Source organism: Saimiri boliviensis, chromosome 1, assembly GCF_048565385.1.
Source record: "Saimiri boliviensis isolate mSaiBol1 chromosome 1, mSaiBol1.pri, whole genome shotgun sequence".
Classification (NCBI taxonomy): Eukaryota; Metazoa; Chordata; class Mammalia; order Primates; family Cebidae; genus Saimiri; species Saimiri boliviensis.
The window spans coordinates 211415658-211429515 of record NC_133449.1 but is presented as its reverse complement, the minus strand read 5'-3'; the positions used below and the strand labels follow the sequence as shown (position 1 = coordinate 211429515).

The following is a 13858-nucleotide window of genomic DNA, read 5'->3' as shown; positions in this document are numbered from 1 at the left end:
TCACAAAGAAATCTCCCTGTGTGTATCTCTTTCTCCACGTTCCTTCGTTTTGCAAGGATAGGAGTCAAATTGGGTCAGGGTCCCCCAGTAACCTCATTTTAACTTGCTCACGTCTATCAAGACCTTATCACTAAATAAGGTCACATTCTGAACTACTGAGGGTCAGCACTTCAATGGTGATTTTTGAGGGGACACAATGCAACCCATAAAAATCTTTTATATCCCTGTTTGGAATAGCATGCTGCTAGAGAAGACGAGTGTTTAATTCTGAAGGTCTCAGAAACAGCAAGTAACTAAATGAAAAGAATGAATTCCCTGAGTTTAGACTCTTGGACTGTCTCACCTACAGTTCCCACAATGTTACTATACCCTCTTGAAAAAAGCCTTAATAAAGATAATTAGGACATATGGTAATTAGTAAGAAACTCAGATCAAAATAGTACAATTTTGTGGATTGCATGTTACAATTAATTCATCATGGTGGAGGGAATTTACATATAGAAAAGTAATTGAATGATTTCAATCCAATTTAACACAGTTTCAAGAGAAGTTTTGGGAGACAAAGCAACAAGTGTCAGCCTGACCGGGCTGACAGAAGTGAAAGCACACAGGGGGATCTCTGGAACGATGGGTAATGAATGAAATGCTCATTTTGTCCAAAGGCACAGACTTTAATTCCTTCCAACAAATCCAAATATAGAGCTTGCTATTTTCAAGGGTGAAAACATATAACAGCTGCCACAACTTCTGAAGTGGTAGAGAATGACTTCTTGGGACTGGGAGCATGTTTTAGCAAAAGCCTAAATATAACAGTGAAAATATAATGATGCTCACATAAGGTGAACAGATTTCTATAGGAGAGAATAGCGAATACTGATTTTTTTATGGTAAGACAATAATGCACACATCTTTATTGACTTAGAACTCATGATGTGTTTATTATTATGCCTTCTATGTGTTAGACACATTTCAGTTAATAAGACCCAATTCCTGACCTGAAACTGCTCACAATTTAATGAGAAAGTTAAGAAAATTGATCCTTTCAAAACAGTGAAATATGTGACCTAAAGAGAGTATTAGAGGAGTACAGAACAAAGCACCTTCCTTGCTTAGCCTGCAAAGATTAGGAAATACATCCCAAATCCTCATCTCAGCCGAGTCATTGAGGAATACTTACCCGACAAAGAGGGCTTGGCAGGTGTTTCAGGTGTCAGGAGAAGCAAAGGAAGAGCCATGAAGGCACGAGGTAGCACAGTGGACACAAAATGCAGAAAGTAATTCAGTATGGCTGGAACGTATTGTTATGAAGCAGAAAGAACATAAGCTTTTCTTTTAAAGACCAAATGTAAAAGGGGAAGAACTAGCAGGAAGAATGGTAATGTGGAACAGCCAGCTACCTGAGGGAAGGGTGTTTAATGATATAATATCTCAGAAAAGCAAGTATCAGTGATGAAGAGGAGCTCAGAGCTTGACACAGAAAGTCATTGAAAACCTTGGTAAATGCTTTCTCAGAAAATATCTTGGATAATTAAATGCCATTAGTCTTATGTGCTGATATTTAATTGATATCTATGATAGTAAAATAATAAAAAGTTACAGTCTTCTTGTAGAGCTTAGGCCTAATATGAATAAAGTAAAACCACGGAAAATATTTTTTAAAGTGATGCATACATCTACAAGAAAAAACAAGCTTGTTGGGAATAAGTTTTCATTTTGATTTTTGATTTCTGTAGCCCGCCCTAGATTATTTTATGTATTATAAAGCAACAGAGAAAGAGGAAAAATGAAGAGAGATCGATTTTAATGTGAATTTAGGAAGCCATGGTAATGGAGTGTTTGTGTCATCAGACAGAAATTTTCAACGGATATTTCAAGCCATTCCTTCTCATGTCAACCAGTCAGCCATTTTCTCTTTTCCTTTATCTTTTCACCCTTGGTTTTCTTCTCTCTTCTGACAGCTTTATCAATAAAAGAACATTGCTAGATTAGTGGGAAACACCATACAATATTTTAAGTGGGGTAGGACTGAGAACTCCACTCTACATGCAAGGCAGATACAGGTGACATGAGCCAACTAAGACCTTACAAACTGTACATTTTAGTGAGTAGATTCTTTTTTTTTCTTCACAAATCAGTGACAAAATCTTCCACAGTGGGTTTTTCTAGGTTTTGAAATTTACATGTAACTATTCATCTCTATGAATATCAGTGAGCTTTACAATTTTGAGGTCATTGTGAAAGGTGGTTTAAAAATGAAGAACCATGAAACACAGTACCATTCTACAGATGTTTACAGACATGTACAGAAATGTGGCTTTTACCTCAATAGTAGTTTCAATTTAGACTACTTCTAGTGTTAAACTTCTGTTAAAATGATAACATGTACCAAGCCAATCTAGATTTCTTTTCATGGAATTGCTATCCCAAAGGGCTGTGAAGCCCATTTTCCCATTCATCACCACACTGGGCTACCCTTTGTCCACATTCTTGCTTGACCTACTTGGTGTAGACCCAGACCCATGACCTCCAATGACTTCTGGCTACTTATGTGTTGCTAGAATTGCCTGGTGTTGGGGTCTGAGGGTGGGAAAAGCTTGTCTTAACTAGTTCTCTTTTCTTTTCTTAGCACCGTTTACTGAGGTTGTCACATTTAACGTCTATGCTAAACTTCCAAGACTTTCTTGGTGATAAAAGAAAACAGTTGGCAACAGTCTAGCTTTAATCTTACCTCAGGGTTCTAGAAACCCCAAATTCACTGTTGTCATCTAAGTAAACATTGTCTTTTCCTAGACAGAGATGGCAGAAGGAAGCAGTACACAGAGAGGTCATGTTAGGTTAAAAAAGGGGAATAAAAGAATAGGATAACCTAGTTTTACCCTGATTACTCCCAGAGGACTATCATTGTCCCAGTGTAATTACAGAATAGCATTACTTTTCAGTCTCCAAAGTGTCCCATTCTGGACAATAAATTATATGATCACGCCAGTTAAAGTCCTACTCCAGGTCCAAGGAACTGCCAGAGATTAAGTGAGGTTCGCAGAAATATGGAAAGAAAGTAGGATATATTTTCAATCAAAATAGAATAAATAATATGAATAACTTTTCTTCTGAGTTTTTAAATTTCTGACTTTTAAAAATCTTATTATAAAAATGTTAAATATCCATATAAGTAAACAGAATATTATAGTGAACCTATGTATTTATATGCAACTTCAATAATTACTAACTTATGATTAAGCATATTTATTTTCTAACTTCTCATTCTTCAACATTATTTTTTTAAATAAACTTTATTTTTAGAGCAGTTGCAAAGATAATACAGAGAGCTCTGATACATACCACACGCGGTTTCTCCTGTTTTTCATATTTTACATTAGTATGATAGTTTTATTACAATTGATGCCTTCTTATTAACTAAAGTCCACAATTTATTCAACTTTTTTTTAGTTTTACCTAATATTTTGTTGTTGTTCCAGAATCCCACCAAGGTACCATATTACATGTAGTTGTCCTGTCTTTTAGGCTCTTCTTGGCTGTGACATTTGCGTGGAGTGTCTTGGTTTCTGATGACCTTGGCAGTTTTGAGGAATACTGGAGAGATATTTAGTAGAACATGTCTCTACAAATCTCTATGGGATTTGCCTGGTGTGTTTCTCTTGATTAGACTGAGGTTGCGAGCTTAGGTGGAAACTTCACAGGGTAAAGTGTCATCTTGGCCACACTATATTAAGAGAACATACTATCAAAATGACTTATCACTGATGATATTGACCTTGATCACTAGCTGAGGTAGTGCTTGTCTGATTTTTTTCACTATAAAGCTACTCTTTTTTTTATCTTTACATACAGTACTGTTTGGAATGAAACCATTATGTACACCAACTCTTTAAATGGTGGGGGGTTATGTGCTACCTCCTTAAAGGGAATGTATCTAAATAAATTATTTGGAGTTCTGCTGCACAAGAGATAAGTCTCTTCTTTTTTTACCTATGCAATTATTTATTTATATCAGTATGGATCCATAGGTATTTATATTATATTTTAGTTTATAATCCAATACTGCCTCTTTTTATTGCTCAAATTGTTATAGCTTTTTATTGCTCAAATTGTTAAAGACCAGTGGGAGGTCTTTCAATGTGTTCCTGTGGTTTTTGACAAATATCTATTAATTTTTTTTTCTGTTTTGAGACAAAGTCTTGCTCTGTCATCCAGGCTGGAGTGTGGTGATGGGATCACAGCTCATTGCAGCCTCAACCTCCCAGGCTCAAATGATCCTCCCTCCTCAGCTTCCTGAGTAGCTGGGACCACAGGCATGTGCCACCATGCCTGGCTAATTTACTTTTATTTTTTGTTGCTATGTTACCCAGGCTGGTCTCAAACTCTTGGGCTCAAGCGATCCTCCTGACTTGACCTTCTAAAGTGGTGGGATTACAGGTATAAGCCAAGATGCCCAGCCAATATTTTTTAGGCTCTCTCTGATGGACTATCAAGAAACTTTAAGTGTTTAGTTGTATTCCCTTGTTTTAATTTACAATTCCCTAATGACATATGTTGTCATATTTTTGTATTCTAACTTGCCATCTCTGTATCTTATTTGGTGAGTTGTCCTGTCATATGTTTTATCCTTTGTCTACTTTTTTATTGTTATACTTTAAGTTGTGGGGTGTATGTGCAGGTCGTGCAGGATTGTTACATAGGTATACACATGCCATGGTGGTTTGCTGCCTCCATCCCCGCATCACCTACATTAGGCATTTCTCCTAATGTTATCCCTCCCAATTCCCCCACCCCCTGCTATCCCTCCCCTAGTCCCGCCACCCTGCAATAAGCCCCAGTGTGTGATGTTTCCCTCCCTGTGTTCTCATTGTTCAACACCCATGTATGAGTGAGAACATGTGGTGTTTGGTTTTCTGTTCTTGTGTCAGTTTGCTGAGAATGATGGTTTCCAGCTTCATTCATGTCCCTATAAAGGACATGAACTCATCCTTTTTTATGGCTGGATAGTACTCCATGGTGTATATGTGCCACGTTTTCATTATCCAGTCCATCATTGATGGGCATTTGGGTTGATTCCAAGTCTTCGCTATTGTAAACAGTGCCACAATGAACATATGTGTGCATGCATCTTTATAATGGGACAATTAAAAATCCTTTGGGTATATATCCAGTAATGGGATTGCCGAGTCAAATGGTATTTCTAGTTCTAGATCCATGAGGAATCATCACACTGTCTTCCACAATGGTTGAACTAATTTACACTCCCACCAACAGTATAAGTGTTCCTATTTCTCCACATCCTCTCCAGCATCTGTTGTCTCCAGATTTTTTAATGATCGCCATTCTAACTGGTGTGAGATGGTATCTCAATGTGGTTTTGATTTGCATTTTTCTAATGACCAGTGGTGATGAGCATTTTTTCATATATCTGTTGGCCTCATATATGTCTTCTTTTGAAAAGTATCTGTCCATATCATTCACCCACTTTTCGATGGGGTTGTTTGATTTTTCTTGTAAATTTGTTTCAGTTCTTTGCAGATTCTGGATATTAGCCTTTTGTCAGATTGGGAGATTGCAAAAATTTTTTCCCATTCTGTTCATTGCCAATTCACTCTAATGATTGTTTCTTTTGCTGTGCAGAAGCTCTGGAGTTTAATTAGATCCCATTTGTCTATTTTGGCTTTTGTTGCCATTGCTTTTGGTGTTTCAGTCATGAAGTCCTTGCCTATGCCTATGTCCTGAATGGTATTGCCTAGGATTTCTTCTAGGGTTTTTATGCTGCTAGGACTTATGTTTAAGTTTTTAATCCATCTGGAGTTAATTGTTGTATAAGGTGTAAGGAAGGGGTCCAGTTTCAGCTTTCTGCACATGGCTAGCCAGTTTTCCCAACACTATTTATTAAACAAGGAATCCTTTCCCCATTGCTTATTTTTGTCAGGTTTGCCAAAAATCAGATGGTTGTAGATGTGTGGCATTAATTCTGAGGTCTCTGTTCTGTTTCATTTGTCTGTATCTCTGTTTTGGTACTGGTACCATGCTGTTTTGATTACTGTAGCCTTGTAGTATAGTTTGAAATCAGGTAGCATGATGCCTCCAGCTTTGCTCTTTTTGCTTAAGATTGTCTTGGCAATGTGGGCTCTCTTTTGGTTTCATATGAAGTTTAATGTGGTTTTTTTCCAGTTCTGCGAAGAAGGTAAATGATAGCTTGATGGGAATAGCATTGAATTTATAGATGACTTTGGGCAGTATGGCCATTTTCTCAATATTGATTCTTCCTAACTATGAGCAGGGAATGTTTTTCCATCTGTTTTTGTCCTCTCTTATTTCCTTGACCAGTGGTTTGTAGTTCTCTTTGAAGAGGCCCTTTATGTCCCTCGTTAGTTGTATTCCTAGGTATTTTACTCTCTTTGTAGCAATTGTGAATGGCAGTTCCCTAATGATTTGGCTCTCTTTGTCTATTACTGTTGTACAGGAATGCTTGTGATTTCTGCACATTGATTTTATATCCTGAGACTTTGCTGAAGTTGCTTATCATCTTAAGGAGATTTTGGGCTGAGACAATGGGGTCTTCTAAATATACAATCATGTCATCTGCAAATAGAGATAATTTGACTTTCTCTTTTCCTAATTGAATACGCTTTATTTGTTTTTCTTGCCTGATTGTTCTGTCCAGAACTTCCAATACTATGTTGAATAGGAGTGGTGAGAGAGGGCACTCTTGCCTAGTGTCAGTTTTCAAAGGGAATGCTTCCAGTTTTTGCCCATTCAGTATGATATTGGCTCTGGGTTTGTCATAAATAGCTTTTATTATTTTGAGATATGTTCCACTGATACCTAGTTTATTGAGAGTTTTTAGCATAAAGGGCTATTGAATTTTGTGGAAGGCTTTCTCTGCATTTATTGAGATAATCATGTGGAGTGAACCAGCCTTGCATCCCAGGGATGAAGTCTTTTACTGGTTTTTCTTCTTATTTATTATCCTTTTCCTTCTCCTCCTCCTCCTCCTCCTCCTTCTTCATTGAGTCTGGTCATATGTTTTACCTTTCTCTAATTTTATTTGCCTACACTTCCATTCATTTAGAGCTCCCCTCCCCCTCCCCTCTGTCACTTGACCTTCTTCTTCCTCCTTCCTCTTCCACCAGCTCTTCTTCTTCTCTTCATTCTCCTCCTTCTTCTTCCTCCTCCTTTTTCTTCTTCTTCTTATCTTCCTCTTTTTCTTCTCCTTTTTTTCTTCTTCTTCTTCGAGTACAGTCTCAATATATTGTCCAGGATGGTTTCAAACTCCTGGCCTCAAGCAATCCTCCCACTTCAGCCTTCCAAAGCACTGGGATTGAAGGTATTCGTAACCATGTCTGGTGTCTTTGTTTTCTCATAGTTGAGCTCCAAGAGATCTTTCTATATTTTAAATATAAATCCTTTAAGGAATATACATTTTCTGTTTGTCTGTTTATTCTTTTAGCAGTGCCTTTCAAAAACCTTTCTCTAATTATTTTTAGTGTTAATTAAATCTAACATTTTAAATTAATATTAAATTAAAATTATTCAAATAATTTTTGTTTTAATTAAATCTAACAAATTCTTTTTCATGTATTATGCTTTTATTGTGTATCAAAAATTTAATGTCAAATCATATGTCAACTATTTTTTCCTATATTTTCTTCAAGAAGTTTAATATTTTGTATTCTACATTTAAGCCTATGATCCATTTTGAGCTAATTTTTGTGAAAGACATAAGGTTTCTGTCTAGGTTAAGTTCTCCATCTTGGTTTCCATTGTTCTCACACCTTTGCCTAAAGGACTATTCTTTCTCTGTTTTGTGGTCTTTAGTCTTTTGTAAAGGATTGGTTTACTATATTTGTGTGGCTATATTTCTTTTCTCTTCCATTTATCTAAGTGTCTGCTCTTTTACCAGTATCACACTGTGTTGATTACTCTGATATTATAATAAGTTTTGGAATCGATAGAATTTCTCCAAGTTTTTCTTCTTTTCAATATTATGTTGGATATTCTAGGTTCTTTTCTAGTTTACATAAATTTTAGAATGAGTTTGTCAATATTGAAAAAAGAGCTTTTTGAGATTTTGTTGAAATCTTTAGATTTGAGATTTATGTTGAATCTATAGATCAAATTGGGAAGAAGAAACATCTTTATAACACCAAGTTTTCTGTTCATGAACATGAAAAATCACTCAATTCATTTAGAGCTCCTTCGATTTTCCACAGGGTTTTGTATTAATAGCTTTTAGCACATAAATTCTTTGATATTTTATTAGATTTACACCCTATTATTCCATTTTTGAGTGTTATTGCAGATGACATTATGTTTATTGCTGAAATGGAGAAAAACAATTAACTTTTGTATATTAACCTAGTATCCTTATTAATTTCAGTATATTTTGTTGCTTTCTTTGTTGATTAATTGGAATTTTATCATGTGAACAAAGACTATTATATTTCTTCCTTTCTTTTTCTTGTTTTATTGCATTAGATACCACTTCCATGGTAATATTGAATAGGTGTGGTTAAAGGGGACATCCTCATCTTTTTCTGATCTTAGATGGAAAAGTGTCTAGTTTCTCACCATTAACTATTATACTATCTGTAGCTCCCATGTTATTTATAACTGATACTTTAAAAATATTTTAGAACACCTAAGGTTGTTGCTATTTTTCACTTCTGATATATTCCCCATTTTGTTGCTACCAATAAGCTGCTCATTATCCTCCAAAGAGCTGTGTGTTCATTTTAAAGCTAGGCCAGGATAAGAAAGAATGCAAGGATTGTCTGTTCTGATAAACAGTAAAGAATAAATGACATCCTGATCAGAAGCAATACGTTGAAGCTTGTAAGCCACTCCTTGGAGCCATATTAAAAAATAAGGGAAGATCTAAGTTTTGTTCTTGGGTTAGGAAGTGTCTTTCTAGAACATCTATTTTTATTGGATCTCCTTGGAGTTTAAAGAATTTGATCAGCACATAGAAAATGGAAAAGATGAGAAAAGGGGATTTCAACTCTCATAACCTGAAGGATTTTTTCTTATATTTAAAATAGGAATTCTGAATGAATTCTATCATAGCAACATATCTATATCTGGTAGCTATTTTCTCTAGAATTATTAGTAGGATACCATGTTGTACTTTACATACTATGCATTCATTTATTAAACATCCATTGAGTGTGGGCTCTATAGAATTGAAAACCTACCCAGTACATAATTTAGCCCTATGCATGAACATGCTCTGAATTCAAAACAGCTGATTTCCACATGCAGCATTAGATCCCAACTATTTGAACCAGCTGAGTGCCATTAGCAGCATTTTCCCTCTGCAGGGACAAGGAAAAATCATTACGTAAAAGGTAATTTTTAGTCCTAATGAGAGTAATATCCCTGGGCTCATCTTTTCACTTTCTTTCAGTCCTGTTTATTCTGTTCTAATATCTCCAGTTTTCATTCTGGTTTTTATTATCTGGTGTGAGAGGGATATAAAAATATAATACATTATAATAAATATGCATCCCCTTTGATTGATTTACATTTAAAAGGCTCCTTCTGGAAGAGAAGAGGTGTTAGAAAAGATATAAGAGAAGGAAAAAGCAAAGAAAAAGAATTTGGACCAGAAAAAGATTAGATAGGTAATGAGATTAAACATGTGTTATAAAGGAACAGTCATGTTGGGTGAAACTGAGCAAAAAGAAATTTTGCTGTCTATTAGGCAACATAACCTCTTCATTGTGCCACTTTGAGCATATTTAATAAACATTTAAATTCATTTTTCTTTTTCAATATGGAAATAGTGCTTCCTTCTCTATTACCTCACTCAGGTTACCGGGTTACACTAATTTCCTTCTTTCTGCCCAACCCTTTGCATACTAACACTAATTGGCTGCTTATGAGGCCTGATTTTAGTTCTGTCCCTAGAATCTATGGCTTAGTTGTCTCTTGATTCCAGCCCAAACTGCCTGCTGGAGCAAGCCAATGCTAACAGATACTCCATCCCACACCCCACATTCTGTATTCCCTCTAGCCCAAGACTCTAGGACAGTCAATTGTGTCAGGAAACTCATGCCAAGTGATTACATTAAGAACATCTAATTTTATATGGCAAACTAATTAAAAAGTTTCCAGGAGGATGATAAAACAAAGAAGGAACAAATTAACAAAAGCAGGAAGCTACTAGCATTACTGACAGCAAAGACAGAGGGAGAAAATGTTATACAAACTGACAAGCCAGGGCCATGCAGTGAGAAATCAGAGTTAATCTGGGGAAGGTGGGACTGCAGAGGAGGAGACACAGCCACTGCTAAAGACTGAAACTGAAAAGGTAGAGGAAATACTCTAGCTTCTCTCTTCCTTCCACCTTCCAATGTCCCACCAGTGCTTCCCATTATGAAACTTAACAGAAATAAATGGACAAAGAAGAAATGTGATTTTGGAACCTGTAGGGTCAATCGGCTCCCTATAATTCTGAGCAAAGCAGCAGAAGAACACAGAAATGAGCTGAAAGCAAACAGAAGAATTATGTACAAAGACAATAATTCTCTGAGGACCTAGTTCACAGGTATACCTACTACTGATCTCAATTCTCAGATCTATGACTATTGCAGATACTTCCTGCTCATTGTATATTTATTCACAGTTGCTGCATTGTATCTCAATTGATGAGGATGTGTCCAGAGTTTTGGGTTCAAGGCTTTTCAGTGCTATGCTACAATCACCTACAGCTTTAGAAAGTGTATATATCAGTGCTAAAACTACAGGTGATCTCTGAACTTGGGTCCATCATAGAGAGCACCACCACTGCTGGCCCCTCAACAAGAACAATCTCCAGAGAAAGGTATTTGCCTCCTCTTGACTTCACGCTTTGCACAGAAGCCATATAATTGGGCCATAACCCTCTCTTCTCCAGGTTGTTTGTTGAAGATACCTTACCTCCAAGCAGTACTAATTAACATCTTTCACAGGCTCACCCTGGGATGATGCCCACCGATAAGATGGGTGGATGCTGGCAGGACCAGAATGAACGACCTGTTGCCCTGTAGAATGTTGGCCCTAATTCCAGGACATAAAGGAGAAATTACTCAATTGTGTCAGCCCAGATCCAGGAAGGCTTCAGGGAAGTCCTGTATGCACAGCTGTCTGGATAGCATGAGCCTTCCAGAATTTCTGAATTGGAAGACCTCACCATGAGCATCAGAAGCACTTGAGAAATAACTTTCTTTCCTCCTTGATTCTCTGCCATTAAAACTCCCAGCACTAATATAGAAACAGAATAAAGGCCTGTTATGCTCTGCTCAGACTAACCACTTGCTGATGCCCAGGAAGAGAATAATATACTAAGTCGGGAACCTGTGCCAAGGTGGTGACTTTCCTCATGTATGCTGAAACCACGGTGGTGGCACAGCCCACCTGAGAAAACCGCTGAATCTTACCCTACAGTAAACTTTTGACCGTAAAATAAAACCATCCTCCAAACTGAAAACAGTCCAGAACTGCCTTCTGCATCTTCTTTCAAATCCTAACCAGCTCTAGGACACTAATCCCTTTATTATTCTCTTCCTCACCCAGATATGACTTTCACCAGAATCACTAAGCCAAACAATTTCTTCCTTGGAACTAGTTTTGGAGTTTTCAAGGTCTTCAAAAATTGCAATGTTTGTCTACTATCCCTTGCCCTCCTATACCGCCTTATCATTAGTAGGTAAATTAGATCATATCATTTACCTATACTCAGCAACTTCAAGAGATTTGGATTTACCTAATTTTTACTCATAAGATCACTAATCCATTTTACTTGCCACCACAGAATTGACATACAATCTGACTCTCCACTCACAGCATCCTCATTGATAACAGCTTTGCTTTCTGGTCTAGTTCATATCCAGATTCCAGCTTAGAAACAATTCTCCAACAACTAGCCATCTGAGTAAATGTCAGTTACTGCCTAGAGAGATCATCAGGGCAATCTCTTGTGGACCAAAAACTGGCACAATTCTGTGAATTTCTGACAAAGAAATCCTTTTGAGCAGGCTGCCCATGACAGATGCACTTTTGCCTCTGCTGTGGATTGAGAGGCGGCATCTGGTTTCCATTGGGTTATAAAATTCACCAATTCCCTCACCCCACAATCTTCTACCACTTAGTGCCCCAAAACCTGATCATCACCTTCTCCTGCCTCCAGGTTGTCTAAAAATTTCACTTACTTCAATATAATCCCCATTCAAAAGAGCAGGCAAGAAAAGGTCTTATTGCTGCACCTCAGTGTCTCAGGAATATGACTGGCATTCTGTTCTCGCCTTCATTCTACACCTGCTTATTTAGATGACTTTTATTCTACCCTCTTACTATTCTCTTTGTTCTCTTTTTTCTGTTCAGATATTTACTGTGATATGAGTTAGTATGGTCTAATTGGATCTCAGTTCTGGTTTTACTCATGGATTTTATCTTTGACATCACATTCTGGCAATCATGAAGCAGCTTTGACTCATTGCTGTGCTCAGCCCAGACTCTCAAGAACAGTGGGGTCAGGGACCAGGGCCCTAGGCTCTGCTTGCATAGGAAATAGGTTAAGACTTAAATAAGCAAAGACTATATTTGCTTATATGTGCAAAAGGGTTTGTGTTATGAATAATGCTGGCTATTTCTTTCACTTACGTTTTTAAATGGATATAAAGCCATAAATAATTTTCTCCTCTACAGTTTTTACACACACACACACACACACACACACACACACACACACACACAGTGTCTCTCCAGTATTTTCCTTCTTCTACCTATCACCTCAGGATGTTAATTGAATAGGTATTTGAACTTGATCCTCCTTAAGAGGTACTAAGAAAGACCTCAAATAAAGTATTGTGTATGGGATCATACAGTAGCCTGAAAGAATTAATTATTCTTTTTAAATACGAATAATTTTCTCCTTACCTATAGGGTGACTCTTTCTATAAATTCTACTCTTGAATACCACCTTAGAATGCAAAAGAAAACATTTTCTTGGGAATTAAACACTTTCTTCATATAATTAGAGTTGAACTACCATAAATATACTTCATTATCCATGACGTGATAAACTAAAACCTCAGAAAACTGTAAAACATGCCAAGTTCTATTTGAGCATGGCTTTTTTGGTGTCTTGTTTTTTAAGCATAAGTACTTTCACATTAGTTGTGTCCCTTGCCTTCAAACCAAACACACCATAACAGAAAACCATGAAGCCACAAAGAAAGACAGGAAAGAAAGAAACAAAATATCTTCAAGAAAACAGTTAACAAAATGGTAGTAGAAAGTCCTTACCTATCAATAATAACCTTGATAAAAATAGAGTGAATGAATAGATCAAAAATAAGACCCAATAATACGTCACACACAGGAGACCCACTTCACTTTTAAAGACACACATAAACTGAAGGTGAATGGATGGAAGTTGAAACCCAAATTTCCAACACAAATGGAAACCAAAAGAGAGCAGGGGTAGTGATACTTACACTGGACAAAACAGACGTTAATTCAAAATTTGTAAAAAGAGACAAAGAAGGCCATTATATAATTATAAAAGGACCAGTTCCTCAAGAGGACATAACACTGGCAAAGATTTATGCATCCAGTAGTGGAGCACCTAAACATGTGAAGCAAATAGTAAAGAAACTAAAGGAAGAAATAGCTCACAGTTCAATAATATTAGAGGGCCTTAATACAACACTTTCAGCAATGGAAAGATCATCCAAGCAGAAAATTAATAAGAAAATGTTAGACTTGAACAAGCCTTTACATCAAAGGAACCTAACAGACCAATACAGAATATTCCATCCAACAGAGTACACATTCTTCTCAAGAACATACAAAACCTTCTCCAGGATAG

At 36.7% G+C, this 13858-nt stretch overlaps 1 long non-coding RNA gene across 1 annotated transcript in view; it reads right to left on the bottom strand.

The window, feature by feature from the left end:
* LOC141583451 (uncharacterized) overlaps positions 1-13858 on the bottom strand; it is a 62277-nt gene that overhangs the window by 42310 nt on the left and 6109 nt on the right. Inside the window, exon 4 of the long non-coding RNA XR_012516063.1 lies at positions 3782-3784. This is a non-coding gene — a long non-coding RNA (uncharacterized LOC141583451). The remainder of the gene's footprint in view (positions 1-3781; positions 3785-13858) is intronic.